Raw genomic sequence first — 13,914 nt, forward strand, 5'->3', positions numbered from 1 at the left:
ATCTGACATCCCTGCCATAGACATTTATAAACAAAATGAAAGAGCACACGCTTATAAAACTGACCAATTCCATTTTTAGAACTGGATATTTTGGCAATGGCTGGGGTGAGGAAGAGCACAGAAAGCCAGGATCCAGAATTCTATGCAGAGTGTGAAAGCTCTGAAACCAGATACACTCATGTACTCTTTACAGCAGACAATGCTTCCACTTTCCCTATGATTTTTGCTATAACTGGGAGAAGCAAAAGCATTTCATTGTTTGCAGGCACTAACAATTGTCTGGTATCTTGGACATAAACAACCTAAAAAATAACTCTTGGAAGTGTGAAAGCTTGCATTTCCATCAGTAAGGGGAGGGGGGCTGCTATGGGCTAAATGCACCAACACAAATCTTCTAAGATGCCTCTGCCAAGTTTTCTGCCAGCTCTCCTTCGCCCTCAACATGCTGCCTCTGCAGGATCCCTTTATCCTACTGGGAGCATTGGGGGCAGGGGAGACTCTGGCATCTGGCAGGGAGAGGAGGGGGCAGGAAAGTCAGTTTCTGCCAGCCCCATTGTGCAGTCAGATCCCCAGATCCAACTCATAGATAGGTAAAACAAGCGATGTTCCCTGGAATAGTCACAGAGTGCATACACCTAGGAGAATTGGTACAAATTAGTTTACTAAACTGCAAGTGCAACCAAAGATTGCATATAAAGATCTACTGAAACATCTTTAGCCCCGCCTTCCCCACCTGGCAACATCTGGTTGAGGAAGGCTGCTCAGTGAGTGCTGAGTGAGTGTATGTTCCATGAAATATCTCTGTGGAGTTGACACGCGCAGAGTTCTATTTACACGAGCAGGAACCGTGGAAAACAAGAGTTCCCAATTCTGGGGAAAGACCCCTTTGCACATGCATAGGCTTGATGTAGAAACTGAACTGAATTTGTTTAGTTTCCTCCCACCTCCCTACAGCCACTCACCCTAGATATGTTGTCTGCATCAGCCTTCCCTTGAGATGGGTTGACTTCAACTCTCATCATATCCAGTCAGCCTGGGTTGGGGAAGGCTGATGCTGACGCTGACGCTGACACACACACACTCACTCATTTGAACCCGGGACTGGGAAATGAAACTGTGCTCTCAAATCCTAATCCTGCTGCTGCTTGCTTTCTAAACAGCTATGAACAAACCTCTCTAACCAACTAGCCAAATAAATCTGCATCTCAGGCTGCCTAGCAACCACCATCTTCCTTGGCTATGCATTTAAGTGGGTTTATAACAAATTATAAATAAAAATATAACCTCATTGTTTTCATTTTTGGGCTTCTTTAATAAATAAAATAAAAAACCAGAATGTCTTAGCTATAGCCTTTAGACCCGGGCTTTAACAGGTTAGGGTTCTAAAAAGTTGCGTGCTTGCAGTCGACGTAGGAAATATATAGGAAATTTATTTCCTATATCAATATATAATTAAAGGAGTCGGAGTTGGAGGTTTTATGTGCCGACTCCACAGCCCTGGGCATTGGGTAGTCTGTGTGCCCATCAGAATGCCCATCAAGGGTAATTAATTCAGGACAGAGATACATACTAGGCACATACATTGTGGGACAACCCTGTAAATAATACTTTATCACAAATGGGGTAGAAAGTAGGTGTTTAAAATTCCTAAACCACTGTTTGTACCTACTTAGAGCGAGCAGCTGTTGAGCTGCTGAGACTGGGAGCTGAAGCATACACACAGAGGACACACAAAAAAGGTACAGATTTGGCTGGATTGTAGCATTTAAGACTGCAGTTGGGGTAACCTAGGTTTGAATGCTCTCTTGTGTCTGCATGTTTGTATACGTGCGCCTGTGTATGTGTGTGTCTCTGTCTCTAAATATATTAACCTGAATGCACAAAACTAGCATGTCAAGAAGAAGCATTCCAGGTCATCCTTCTCCCTGACAAACTAGTTTTGTACATAGAGGTTTGTTTGTTTTCTTTTTATGAGGAATCGTCGAAACATATACTCTCAAAAAGTACATTCCCCCCAATAGCTGCACCATATAAATTTTCTGAGCAAGAATTTTAGCTACTGGCATTTAATAAGACGAAAGAGGGTTAAGTTTAAAAGCTGTAGAAGTATGCAGAATTTTGACTTTACACCATCTGGCAAAGAAAATGGGAAAGTAGCCAGTTTTCTCAGCACGAAAGAGATAACACAAAGGTGGTTATAAGCAGATATATATTTAGCTATTTCAGAGAGACAGTGACCTAATCACAATACATTTTTTTACTTCCAAAACTCGTGAAGTACACTAACTGAATAGATTGATGAGGTGATCCAAGATGTCCATCAAATACATTGCCCTCTGAACCAATAATCTGCACCAAGCTGTGAGTTTTAGCTTTCTGGGAAAGCTTTCAAACAGTGCTGGCCTTGCCATTCAGCGGGGTAAAACAGCCTGCCTCGGGCAGTACCGTGGCAGTGGAGGAGAGATGGAGAGGAACTGGTGACTTGGCAAAAGTGTTGGTCCTAGTTGTTGGGGAGGCATCTGGGCTCTGCTCCAGGCAGCAAAATGTCCTGGGCCAGCACTGCTTTTAAAGGTATTATACTGGTCTTTAGGACAAGGACTGTGCTTGAGAGCTTGGACAGACATCTAAATATTAGAACTTAAAAATAGACTAAAGTATAGACTGTGGGAAACAAAGACCTGGAGAGTCAAGACAGCATAGCCAGTGTTTAATACAACCAAACAGTATTGAAGTAACACTGAAAGCAACCATAAGAAGCCTTGCTGGCAGAAAAGGACTGTCAACATGTTCCAGCTCATTACTTCGTGGGAAGATGGTGAAGCCCTGGCAGCGTGAAAGTTCCCATTCATTCTCCATTCATAACAAAATACAGATCCTGCTCAAAACTGGCTGCTTCACTTGAAAGAGAGAGATTCAGAAGCCCTGCTTTGGAGAAAAATCCTCGCATCTGGCAATGAACCCTTGGATTACTTCATCAGGAAGAGCTGCTAGTAGCCTTAGAGAATTGTTTCTGGAGATGGCGTGTGCTCCTTCGAGTTTCCCCTGGGGCGCTGCAAAAGCAGCACACGTTGAATCAAGCCAGCAGGCTACCTACAGTCTCAAGTGAGGCAACAGTGGGTTCCCCCTCCCCCATATTTCTTTAAAGAAACTAAGAAAGCGATCACCTGGGCATATTTCATATTTCTTTAAAGTACCCTTAAAACTGCAATCACCTGCTATTCAAGACTGAGCTGTTGAAAATAAAGTGATTGGAAGGCTTCCACATAAGCTGCCACACAGGCGCATACTACATTTGGTTCTTGCCAATATGGATAACATAGATTTAGCATCTGGAATTTTACCTGGCTCATACATCTGCCACTGGACCTCATCTTGAGTACTGTGTCCAGTTCTGGACACCACACTTCAAGTAGGATGCAATCAAGCTGGAGGGGGTTCAGAGGATGGTAACGAAGATGATCAGGGGTCTGGAAACAAAGCTCTATGAGGAGAGACTGAAAGTACTGGGCATGTTTAGCCTTGAGAAGAGAAGGCTGAGGGGAGATGTGATAGCACTCTTCAAATACTTGAAAGGTTGTCACACAGAGGAGGGCCAGGATCTCTTCTTGATCATCCCAGAGTGCAGGACACTGAATAATGGCCTCAAATTACAGGAAGCCAGATTCCGGCTGGACATCAGGAAAAGTTTTCTGACTGTTAGAGCAGTACGACGATGGACCCAATTACCTAGGGAGGTCATGGGCTCTCCCACCCTAGAGGCATTCAAGAGGCAGCTGGACAGCCATCTGTCAGGGATGCTTTACGGTGGTATCCTGAATTGAGCAGGGGGTTGGACTCGATGGCCTTATAGACGCCTTCCAAGTCTATGATTCTATGATTCTATACTGGAAGGGCCCAGCAGTAAGACCTTTCCAAGGGTACACAGCTCTTCTCACTTTCAGGTTTATTTGTTTTTTGTATTGTCATTGGATAGATCTAGAACAATTTCACTAAAAGCTGGGTTGGAGGGAAAGCATTTATTTTAAATAGCTGGCAGAGAGGAAAGCAAACAACTAGCAGCAACTCTGCCTCAAGAAAAATTGGGAGATATATTCTGATGCCTTGAGGGACAGGTACCACATACTACAGGGAAGAGTAAAACACCTGATAAATCTTAGTTCCCCCACCCTCCACAAATAAGCTCCTCTTCAGTTAGAGTGAGAATTTAAAAAAGAAAGAAAATTATTTTCTTTATTTTAAATATTTCTGGGCGACCTTAAAGGGGAAAAGCCACTTCAAGGCAGGTTATACAATAAATTCCCACACAACACAAATTAACATGTGACAAGCTTGTTTTTCAGCAGGCACCCACAATTTACCTTTTTCAATTAGCGTTTCTGGGTGGCGCTCTTGAAGATGGAATTTGCCTGCAGCTGTTTTAAATTATTATTATTAATATTTTTAAGCTATTTTTTATTTTTGTTTATCATAATTGTTTAATTCAACATTATGCTTTTCCTTTCTCAATATTACACTTCGCTGCCATGGGAACTTTGATAAAAAGGCAGGATATAATCACCTGAAATAAGCCAAATGTATATCTAGTACCTTTCTTCCATGCTCTTGAATCGCTAGTACTTTCCACCTAACCCACCCTCCTCTGGAACCCTGAGCCAGTAGCCACCCCCACCCACCCACCCGCCAACAAGAGTTCTTTTCATGGCTTCTCAGCATGATGGCAAAACTCTAGAAATTCCCTATTCAAACTTGCTCAGTTACCCTCCCGCTCCTTATAAAAGGCAGGTTCTTTGGAACAAGTAACTTGACATTAATCTCATAGGTATGAATGTCAATTAACCGCAACTATCTTTTTCCTATTTAACAGAGGCTCAATGATGAAGCTTGCTTTCTTCAGGCAAGAAGTTTTGCCTTTGTGTTTTTCCCATCTTGATCCATACTGGGCAGCTAGTCACTAGAAATGCATCTAACACAGCAAACAAAGGCTACAGGAAAAAAGGACTTCAATATTGTTATACAGAGCCACATCCATTGTAACACTACTGCTAACGTACATTACATGGTGCTAGCGTAAACAAATGCTGGGAAACCCCATAATGCCAGCAAGCGCTATTGGTGTTGCGCTAGAGCGCAATGTAATTTATGTTAGCAGTAGTGTCACATAGGATACTGCCCATTGCCTCTCCACAACTCTGAATTAGACAACATACTCGCAAATGCTGCACATCGCACAGCTTCAGGGCCTGCTATATCTTTATTCAGAAACATTCCTAGAAACATTTGTAACACCACTGGCATATTAAACATCACCAGTTCCGGTACAACACAATGATTATTTGCAGTAGTAATAACTACTATGTTACAAGGGAGATTGCTTCCATGACATAAGGTCCACCAGTGGCAGGGGAAGGTCACTAATAATATGCATTTATATGACTAGAGTTTAATCATCACAGTGGGATTAATTCCAGTAACTCCAAAATACTTACCACCACCAGTGAAGGTAGCAAGTTACTCTGCTGTAATGGTTTATACCAAGCTTACAGGATCCAATTGGGGTGGGGGGGATTTTCAAGAGCCGCAAGATTAGGATTCAGACATACATTTAGAATTAAGGAACAAGGTGCTTCTGAGCACATGCTAAGCCCAGGAATTTGATTTCAGTACCAGAGTTGAGCTCACAGTGTATTTGATGCACAAATTCTTGCCTCGTTTTCTCCCAAGCCTTCATTTCAGCAGCCTAAGTTGGGGCTGAGGAGCCTTTTTTATTTGTTGTCATTGTTAAACAACTGGGACTCAGAGACCCTTGCTGATCTACTGCAAATCACCCAGTGATCTGCCACCAAGTAAATCCTGATCAACCTGCTGCTCAGCCATGATTTATACAGACTGAAGTTGGGGGGATTGTTTAGCACTAATGGAATCCAAGCCTCAACTCAGCTCTGCTTATTAACAGCCACAAGTCATGGGAAATACATACCTGAAAAGAAGCAGCCTTTGTTTTCTGCCCAATGAAGAGTTCTGTGAAACACAAAAGCATGCAACTGTCCCATTTAGAATCTCTTATGCTCTCAGGCCAGCCTGGCAACAATTGCATATATCAATGGGCTTTTTAAAAGAATCAGTATGCACTTCAGGCTTTAAATATTTTCTGCTCCTAGAATGACAACTGATGCAAGACACATACTAGCATACTTAACCCACAGGCCTATCAACAAGTACATCACAAAGACAGAACAAACAAGGTTAGGCACCCTATCACTGTCCTTGCTTGTTTAAGTCTCCTTTCTCCTGCCACATGAGCAAAACTAAACAAACATATGGCCAGAAACACAACTTTTCCCCCTTGTCTTGAAAGCATCAAAAGATGAGAAGCTGACCAAGTGGCTTTACTGGCGGTGAGCACATTTTCATAGTAGAAAAACAGCCCTCACTGGTGTATAGCACACTGCTTATTATTAGGATTAACAGTTTATCCCAGCCATGGCATAACATCTGGCAAATAGGTAGGTACCTACTCCAAGGAACTTACCACTGCAATGTAGAGATAGTGGAAAACAAGAGAGCGAAGGGACGAAGGAAAGAAACCTAAGCATGTATATGTGTTTATGCATGCTGAGGCTTTATTGCATCTGACTGCAACAAAAGCCTTATGCAGGTGTTCAAACTGCACATGCAAGGGTTAAAAGTGTGGTGGGAGGGGTCATACAAGCCCTGCTCTGAACATCCCTGCAGGATGGTTGGACGGGGTTAAACCGAATGTGCTTACAAACTTCGGGAAGAGCATATAACCTCTTTGCAGACTCTAGCACTAAGAGGCAATTGTGTGGCCAAGGGGCCATTTGGGGGGGGGCTTGCGGGCAGACCCTGACCCTAATTCCTTTTAGCCCTCACATGAGCAGGCTGAATGCCTGCATAGGGCTAAAGTATAAGGACCTAAGAAGAGCCATGCTGAATCAGACCAGAGGTCCATCTCATCCTGCATTCTGTTCACACAGTGGCCAACCAGTTGTTTGTAGGAAGACTACAAGTAGGATACGAATATACCAGCACCTGCCCACCCATGTTCCCCAGCAACTGGTATATAGAAGCATACTTAGGGTGACCATATTTGGGAAACCAAAAAAGAGGACACCTAGTGTGTGTGTGGGGGGAAGCAGCTTTCTGAGTCCTGCAAAAAGTACGTTATTCCCCCGCCACCTTAAAGAACCCGATTGGAGTGGAGGAGGGGAAAGGATTTTATTCTGCACCACCACCATCCACTCCAATTGGGGCCTTTTCTATAATGTCCACGAATGACCCACTTTCCCCTTTAAGACCTCAATTGGAGCTCGGGTGGGGGAATGAGGTGCCTCAAGAAAGCATGTCATTCCCTCCTGCCATGCTAATGGCAGCCTTAAAGGGGAAGGTGTGTCATTCCAGGACATTACTGAAAATTATAGCAAATCCCCCCTGACACCATGGAAAGAACAAAAACCAGGACAAATCCGGGGAAATCCTGACAGTTGGTCACCCTAAGCATACTGCTTCTGATACTAGAGCTATCAGGACTAGTAGCCACGTATAGTCTTTTCCTCCATGATTTTGTTCAATCCCCTTTTAAAGCCATACAAATTCATGGCCACCACTAAATCCTGTGGAAGTGAATTCCATAGTTTAACTATTCACTATCATCTTAACACCAGTAGCAAAGGAGCACCATTGTAGTAGAAATATTTCTCATGTTTTGCTGCGGGGGAGGCAAAACAATTACTAGCAATTACTGTGGTGAAAGTTCATGCAAATATTCTCAACAGCAATAAACCATCTGTGCTGTAAATCTTGCCAGCAATAAAGGTTGGTGTTCATGGAAATGGGCATACAAGGCAGCATCATTCTGACCAGTTCAAGCATTAAGATCACCCGCCAAGATCACCGAGGCTTCAGGATACAAATCTGTCAGCTTATTGATATACTCCTCCAATTTTAACCAATCTTCTTTAACCAATTGCTTTTCCCTATGTGGTGGCATATATACATTAATTACTAGTAAATTAAATGAATTAAACTTTAGAATCAACGCGGTGGCCAAATAAGTCAGGGGCTCCAATCTAGATAGGGAGGCCCTGATGCTTGTAGCTATTAGAATACCCAGTCCTCCTTTGGGCCGCCCACCTTTGTTACTAGGAGTTGCATCTAAAGAGTAGGAGGCAAAGCCATTTATAGATAGATCCTCTCTGGCCCATGTCTCTTGAAAAAGTAAAATCTCATGCTTTTTTATAAATTCCATAAAGGGGGATCTACCATTTTACTTAGCCAACCTGCAATATTCCAGGAAAGAAGACTTATTTGTGATATGTTACAGTGGCACTTTTTTTGTCAAACTGATGCAGAACCCCCTTGCGGGAAGCTCTGAGTTGTTATAGTCACTCTGGGACAAGGCAGCAATAAATACTTGTTTACAGGACAAGTTCTCAAATGGCACAAGCCAGTATTCAAAGTGCTAAAAGAAATGTTTCCTTGAGCGGCCACCATGGCGCTTTTCACATGCAACACTAAACTATCAACAAGTCTGCACAAGCCTCAAACTTGCACACTCCACCTCCTTGCCAAGTCCTCCAGGGCAGCTGTGAGGTGATCGGAAGTGTTCACTTCCAGTTTTAAACTAAGCAGAGTTCCCTATTAAGTCCTTACCTGGGAAATCTGTGGTTAGTTTACACTAGCCAGGATCAAAACGTTGTTTATGTCCTGACTTGTTCACTAGCCACAGTTTAAACTAACCGTACTTCCACCAAATTTTAGTTTAAAACGCTTCCAATCTCCTCACAGCCATGCCAGAGCAGGAGAGTTGAGGATGGGGAGCATGAGCCAGAGGGTCCGTTCGCACGACAAGACAGCCCACCGTGGGTTGTATAACCCATGGTGAGGCTGAAATGCATGCGGGCATCATTTTAAATATGCAACCATTGCTCTGGGGTTGTTGTGTCATTCAAACCTGGCAAATGTGAGTAACGCGAGGGTTAAAAAATCCTTGCATAATCCATGGTCTGTTTTAGGGTTCCTTGAAGGTAGTTTAATTCTCATATAATCCACGCTCGCCAGGTTTGCACAATGCTATAACCCCATGTTGCATATTCAACCTGGGGCCCAGAGGAGCCATAGTGTGTCATCTGAACCTGATTAGAGAGTTGTAAAAGCTAATTAATTGTTTGGCATCACATCCAAACCAGCCCAATGGGTGCTGTTTTCCTACTTACGGCTTGATAAACATATTGCTTGAGGAAATATATTCCTTGTTTAACAGAAAGCTCATGGATAGTCCTAGGTCTTTCCCTGATGTTAATCTATAATAATAAAAGAGGATGGTTGCGTTCAGATAACACAATAGTCAACCCTGTGGTTAATAGTCCACTCCACAGATGACTACCCCCAACGCAACATGCTAATAGTCATTGGTGGAGTAGACTATTAACATTCTGTGTGCTGAAGGGGCGGGCGGCTCTCCTGCAACTTTCTCCGCAGCGTTCTGATGTGGAAAGTGGGAACCAGCACCGCTGCCATTCGGGGAGGAAGTCGCAGGAGAGCCGCCACTGCTGAGCATCCTCCTCCGCCATGCATGCTTTCCCCATTGGTGAGTATGGAACACACAGAAAAGAACACTGTCACAGGAGCTGTTCAGCTCTTCTGACAGCATCCTCCCTCACGCACCCCACACCCACCAATTGCGGCGGCGCCCCACGTGCTTCCTTGGACAGGATTATTTCACATACCTATAGAGCCTTCCTGGGCAAGAACAGCAGGAGGCTCTGTCGCTCTTGCCTCGCAACTCTGTAGGCATGTGAAACAATCAACGGAGCCCAATACACAACACAATAAACAACAGTTGTGCAGATAATCAACTCTGCATACCATTGATTATTTGTGTTGGGTTTTTTTTTGGGGGGGGGGGAGGGGAAACCAACCATGGTGTGGAAAAGGCTTGACAGACGACACAATAGTCAACGGTTGACTATTTAATCAACCGTTGACTATTGTGTCGGCCAAACTGAGTTGATGTGTGTCTTTCTGTCTCTCTGGCAAGCTCCAAGACTGTGAAATATTGTCACCTGAATTTGTTACACATGCTAAGGAGAACCCAGGATGTTTTTTTTAATGCATTAAATGCATTAATTGGTTTAATTTCAGTATGTCCATATGTTAGAAGCCTGCAGTACCATCTTCAGTCACTAAACTGCACATAGCTTTGCAGTCAACACAGTTTGACACCAGGGGAGAGTAGTTTGAGGGACACAGTTATACAGCCCCCCCTGCTATGGGGCAGCCCCCCCCTTGGAAGAAAAGAGTGCACAGACTGCTCCAACGGGGCTATAGGGGAACACCATGGCACGGGCTGTGCCTAGGGATTGCCAGCGGTCTGCACAATATCAAATGAAGGGCTACTCTACTCCATGCTAAACTGGGTCTGTTTGCTAGTATCGTATAATTGAAGGTGTTCTTTACACCCCTACCGTTTGCTTTAAATAGATCAAACTAGAAGAGACTGAATGATTGCTTTCTATATTAAAATTATGAATATATTTTTGAAGATACTGATGGAAATGTAATTTGAAAAGCACTAATTAAAATTCATACAAATTTCTTCTCCCATTAATACTCAAAGTATTCATAAAACAGTTTCTAAAGTCATTTTCTGTCTCTACAATCTTGAACCAGCACCTAATTGTCTAGGAAAGTAATAGGAACTGAACTGCTACAACGCTTATAGTAATTTGTCAGTGAGGTTACTTAAAACGGTTTCCAGACACACACATACATTCATTGTACTTAAGTGATTTAATAGTGCACATCCTAATTACATTAATTCAAACGAGTCTGATGTACTTTTAAGTAACGGCACACAGAATTCAGAAAGAATAAGCATGTGACATAAAGCAGGGCAAAGGGAAATGAAATATGGGAGGAAAAAAGAATAATCTGGAGTGTGGACCACTTGGAAGGAAAATGGAAGTTAATGGAAAGATTTACCTCTCCGTATCTGCTAACTTGTGAAGTGATGAGAAGCTCTGTTGAGCTCCTTTTTAGGAAAAGAACGGGAGACAGAAAAGAGGAAAATGGGCGGGTTGATCTTCTGAGCAGAAAAGATGGAAAGAATCTTCTTTCTTTCTCTCCCTCCCTACGTGCTCTGTGAATCTGAGTTGCTGTTTTTATCCCTCTTTTCTCAGGATTTAGTAATCAAAATCAAACAAAACAAGTCTTTCTTCTAAGATTGCTCAAGGATGTTGGAAAATCCAGGTGGCAAACATTAAGGGAAGGGAGAAGACAATGGGCTCCTCTTTTCTTTTCTTCTGAGGAAAGGATGGGAGTTGATGGCTATCAGGTGGACAAGATAGCCAGAGGGATTGTGGTGATTGTCTTAAACAAAGGTGACAAAAGAGTCATGCAGGCATACTCAATATTGGGTTTTTAGGGTCTTACAGAATTCTTTATTTTTCCTTCCATTTGGCAGGAGAAGGTTAGGAATCAGTATAAAATATTTCATGGTGGGAACTTCTGTGGTAGTTGTCCTGAGGCAGGAGCTGAAATTTGCAAGTGTTAACACTAAGGAATTAAGTAAAATTGCTGGCCAGAAAGCTGCATGCAAGAAATCTGTAACTCCACTTGGGATGTGCAAGGCCTCAACATCCTATGGGACTTGCTTTTTTGCTCTTCTTCAAGATCAAAAAACCCTAGTCCCCTTCCAGATACTGGCCCTATCTTTCAAAAAGAGCAGAATTTGGGGGTGCTTTGTAATAACTCACCCACATGGGTGTAGACATCTGAGCAGGTGGAAAGAGCAGCATAGCTTTTGAAAAGTGGCTATCAAGTCCAGGAGAAAGCTTTGAGATGTACCTCTTCAGAAAGGAATGGAGGAAGAGGCGGCGGCAGCCAAGGACAAAGCTGATATTACAGTTTATATTTCTATGTGTAGGCGAAATAGGCAGAAGGAGTCATTTGCAGAACAGAAGTCTGGGTCCTCAACTTCAAGATTTGTCACAAAAGTCTGGGACAACTGATGTTCTTGCTCCAATCTCACCCTATGCACTGGCAACATCGCCACCCAACACACATTTGGATACCCCATGTGTGTCTTCCGAAGACTTTTCAATATATGATAGGAATGTAGGGAGCTTGACCCTTGGTCCATCTAGCCTAGCATTGTCGCCACTGACTGGAAGCGATGCTCTCCAGAGTTTCAGGCAGGACAGTTCTGCCTGGAGATTGCAGACTGGAACAAGCACCTTCTGCGTGTATTGTTTTGGCTTGTTAGGATTAGGTTTCCTTGTTCTGTACTCATGGTTTCCACAATTTGTAGAAGTTAGGAGGAGTTATTTTTGAATTTCGGCCCTGCACTCTAGTCTATTTCTGTGACCCTCACATTCCAGAGGTCAAACCACATTTTTTTCAAACACCAAATAAATTGCTAACAGCCTTGATATTTAGAGAAGCCTTATTTAAAAATATGTTATGAATAGAAACCCTAATACTGTCTGGTAAAATGACACAGCAGTGAAAATCCCTAGGATATAATACTGCAATTAAACAGCAAAACTGAATTTAAAAAAAATAAAATAAAAATCAGAAGTTACATTTAAAAGTAAATTTGAAGTAACTTCTAAAAATAGCCAACTACATTTAAATAGAATGATACTCATTTCCTTTTACACTGACTGGCTCAGTTCTCATATGCCCCACCTGGTGCCTAAACTGCTATCCTTCAGGCATCTTGAAAAACACACCTCTATGTACCCAGGCATTTACAATTTTTTTTGCCAGTTTTAGTAGTTTAAGGGAGCAATCCTATGCATATTTAGATAGAAAAAAGTCCTACAACTCCCAGCATTCCCCAGCCAGCATGGCTGGCTGAAGCATGCTGAGAGTTGTAGGACTTTTTTCTGTCTAAATATGCAAAAGATTGTGCACTTACTATTTTAGCTGCTAGTTTTATTCTTATTGTATTATTATATATTGTACAGTTATATTTTTATTTGTGTTGTCAACTGCACTGAAATTGGGTAGGATGAAGGACAATAAAGAAATATTTTAAAACAAACATTTGCATGCTTTCATTAAAGTTATTGGTTGGCCCCATTTCAAAACTTCATCAGTCGCCTCTTGACTCAACAGAGAAGCCAGCAAATGCAACCCAACAGTTAGCTCAGTTTAACTCAATGGTGGGCAACTTGTGGCCCTACAGCGCCCATGATCCCTCACCATTGTCTGTGCTGGGAGTCGTAGGCCTAAAGATCTGGAGGACCACAAGATGACTACCTCCGAGTTAACTGGAAGCTACAAAGGAAATATTCTTCTTTTGCATTGCCCATGCCTTTTCTCTAGGATGGAAAGCTGATCCCATCAGGATGGATAGAAAGCGCTTAGAGAAATGAAAGGGCTTAGAGAAATGATTAAAAACTAGCTCATCCTTGAAGGGGAAGACAAGTGAGGATTTCACACCCTATACCAAAGCAGGGAGACGTGACCTCTTCTGGGCTGTGTGACTTAGAAGGCCCATCTAGCACATGTGAGAGACAGGTGGTTTTCCACATGAAATTGAACACCCTCATGGACAGACAAAACAACCTCCTTGAAACCGGGGTGGGGTGGGCAGGGGAATTTGGGGCTTTAGAAATGATGGAGCAGGCCAGGCAGTTGAAAGCCTGAAAAATCCAATCAATATGGGTTCTTCTGATCCCAGGAATTTTGGGGGTTATTCCTTAAATCTACCCAAATTCTTGCCTCCCCCTTAATCTCATGCCTTCACCTATTCATTCTCATTATACCCTCCCCTAGCCACCCATCTTGCCTTCACAGGTATCCAGACTACAGAATCTTGTATCTGGCATAAACCTTGGTCTCACAATAAGCTTGGCTTTCTTTGGTCTTTGTAAACAAAACAAAACA

This window comes from Elgaria multicarinata, chromosome 2 (genome assembly GCF_023053635.1).
Source record: "Elgaria multicarinata webbii isolate HBS135686 ecotype San Diego chromosome 2, rElgMul1.1.pri, whole genome shotgun sequence".
NCBI classification, from domain to species: domain Eukaryota; kingdom Metazoa; phylum Chordata; class Lepidosauria; order Squamata; family Anguidae; genus Elgaria; species Elgaria multicarinata.